Below are 3,006 nucleotides of genomic sequence, written 5' to 3' on the forward strand. Positions count from 1 at the left end.
GTGAAAGAGGATGATATTAAAGGAAAACCAACTCTGAGCTAAGCAACCCTGGGAAAGAATAAAACTTGGGTATGCCAGTTTGTGTCAACACGGAATCTTTCATCTGAAGAAAAAAGCCCAGTCTATTAAAATCACTCTCTGCAAACGTACATAAATATTTTAGACCCATTTTGGAGCTAAGAATCTCAGACAAAAAGGTTTGCTAATAAAAAAAGACAAGCCTGAAGTCACAGAGCACCTTGACTCAGAGCCGTGCTGCGCAAGATAGGGGAGGACCAAGGGGTGGCTTTTTGACAACCTTAGGCAATTGATGTAGACAAGAGGATCCATGTAGGGCTGTCTCACAATCCCAGATAGACCGGCCACTGTTCTGTTGCCACAGTGCTCCTTCCCTAGCTCATCTCCGCATCAGGACCTGCAGGGGTCAGAAGCCCAAGGACAAGAAGCTCAAATTCAGCTTGCAACCTTCTGCACTAAGGGATCTGCCTGGATTACTGCACGTGGCATACCTTGTAGGGTCAAGGATGAAAGCTGGGAGTAGACTCCAGCTACGGTTGCTTCGAGTCTTTCACTGTAACCACTAGATAAAGTCCGTTGGTTGAATTCTTAGTGATTCCTTTGACTTCATTTGACCTTGGAGCTGTCAAGGCTAATTTACCATCATGTGAGAGAGATTCAAGAGGGGCGTCGTTGTTGGCTGTGTCTACGTGGCAGTAACGAGGAAGGGATTTTTTTTTTAAATCGTTGTTTCATTCTGTCAGAAGGCAGCCTGAAGCTGTACTCTGACCGATATCCCATTTGTTACTAAAATGTCCGACAAACTCCTATGTAATATTTAGTTTATTCACGTACACACTTCACTGAAGTTCTGTCTCTGATCCCTTTAGCTACCTCCCTGTCATCTTTCAAATCTCATCTGAGATTCACTCCTGTGAAGCCTGAAGAATTGATTTGGTTATCAGTTCATATGTAAATCCCTCACCTTTCAAAGGACTGCTGAACGATCTTTATGTTTATGTGATTCACTGGAGTCACTGCACGATCACACCGCTCCCATTTTTAATTTTCTTACCTTGCTCCTTCTGGGCTCTTTATTACAGCCACTCGTTGTTTTCTGGTTAATTTTAGATGATCAGATTTCTACGCAAAGGTCGTTGCCTACCTGTTCCTATGAAGCCCTGACCTTATTGCACCTTTGCTACAGTAAAGAACAAACCCAATAATAACAGTGTAATAACAATACAAATTTTCTGGACCTCACCTTTTTTCTTACTACCGATTCCCCAAGCTGTCTACTCCCCTCAAAGTCTCAGTTTTGCCCATTTAATATTGTCCATTTAGAGCACTAAGAAGCTGATCTTGTGAAATGTAGACCATCCCCTGACCAAAAATCTTCGTGCATTAGGTAAATTTCAAGAGACGCGCAGCACCCGGTGTTTAAGATCCCCAGTGTGTCATTTCATTAGATTTTCAATAAGTAAAAATAAATGATGCTGAAAGCCTCATCATCTTTCAAAGATTAAACATAAGATGCACGAAGCAATCTGAGAAATTTTCAGCCTGAGGAATACCTCTGATATATTTAGCCATTTGGGCTCTAAGACTGGTGATAAGGGAAGAAAAACTAGGCTCCGTTATTAAAATGGAAAAGAACCTTTGTGTCTAGACCGAGCCGGAAAAATGCCATGCATTTTTCCACCCGTGCAAGGAAAAACTTACCTGCATCCACAGTTTGTGCAGTTGTTATTATTTGTCAGTTATTTGATGGACAATGCAAAGCCTGCTGTGGGTAAAACATTCAAATGCTACAATTTTAAGGGGGTTTATGTTTGCTTTTGTTTTTTTGTTTTTGTTTTTTTGTTGCCAATTTTTTGTTCAGCTTCAGGAACAGATATTTCTCTTTTACCATGTGTTCCTTGCAATTGTTAGGATATCCATTAGGAAAGTAAAACAACAGCTCTTCGATGCACACTTGAGGAGCCCTTAGCCTAACCAGCGTGGCTGATTAATTTTTACGACTAACTCCTGCAGAACTATAGGCCCCTCCATCTCCACCTTCACCGCTGCCTAAGCCCCCGAGTAACTTTGGTCCTGGATACGTTTACCCCTGCTGCAATCACACCTCTGACCGCTGGAAAGACTGCCCGTTAACTGGCAGCCCATCTCAGCAAAGAAACAAAGATCGAGAAACCTCGAGAGCTGTGGATGCGGAGCTATCCTCACCCACTCACTGCGGTGTTCGCGACGGTGGGAATTTAAATGCGAACCCACTTTCCAGAGAGTTTAAGCTGATACGCTTCTTTTGGAAGTGCAGTAGGTATGTAACTGCTGCAGTTCAGATGACCAGCAGTACTTTACAAAACTGTAATAATTTCATTGCTTGCAAGTACGTGCCCACCTCGAACATATGCACACCAGTTACTGTCACCGATATTATCCGCCAAACCCGCAGTCTCAAAGCAAAGTACTTTTCCTAATTTCTCATTTTTCCATGCACTGTTCCAGATCTTCAGAAATCATCCAGCTATTTTTCTGTAGCTTGGCATATAATTTCCGTGATGATTCCCCATTCTTCAATCCCCTAATTTCTTTGGTGTTGTGAAGATTTGGAGGCATTTATGCTCATTGGCCATCTTGTGCAGGTATAGTTAAAAAATTAAAAGCGGTGATGAACTTTTGAAGGTGATGTTACAAACTGCCCCTTTTTGGAAAGGAAGATGATCATTGAAATATGTGATTATCAAACTTGATAACTTCGTATATTGTTATGCGTTTTCTGCTTCCTTAACAAAATCATGAAGACACTTTTCTAATTCTTTTTGTATTTCCTTCTGTTACAGTTTCTACTTTGCTAGCAAATCTTGATTATTTGGCTTCCTTTTCACCCACTGAATTATTTTGATTTCAAAAATTCCAGAAGTGTTTTAATTGTTCAAGGTAATACGTGCTTTATGTTATGCATAAAGGATAACATATACAGGAAGCATATGGCATATGAATACTTTT

The sequence above is a fragment of the Ciconia boyciana genome, chromosome 6, assembly GCF_034638445.1.
Source record: "Ciconia boyciana chromosome 6, ASM3463844v1, whole genome shotgun sequence".
Classification (NCBI taxonomy): Eukaryota; Metazoa; Chordata; class Aves; order Ciconiiformes; family Ciconiidae; genus Ciconia; species Ciconia boyciana.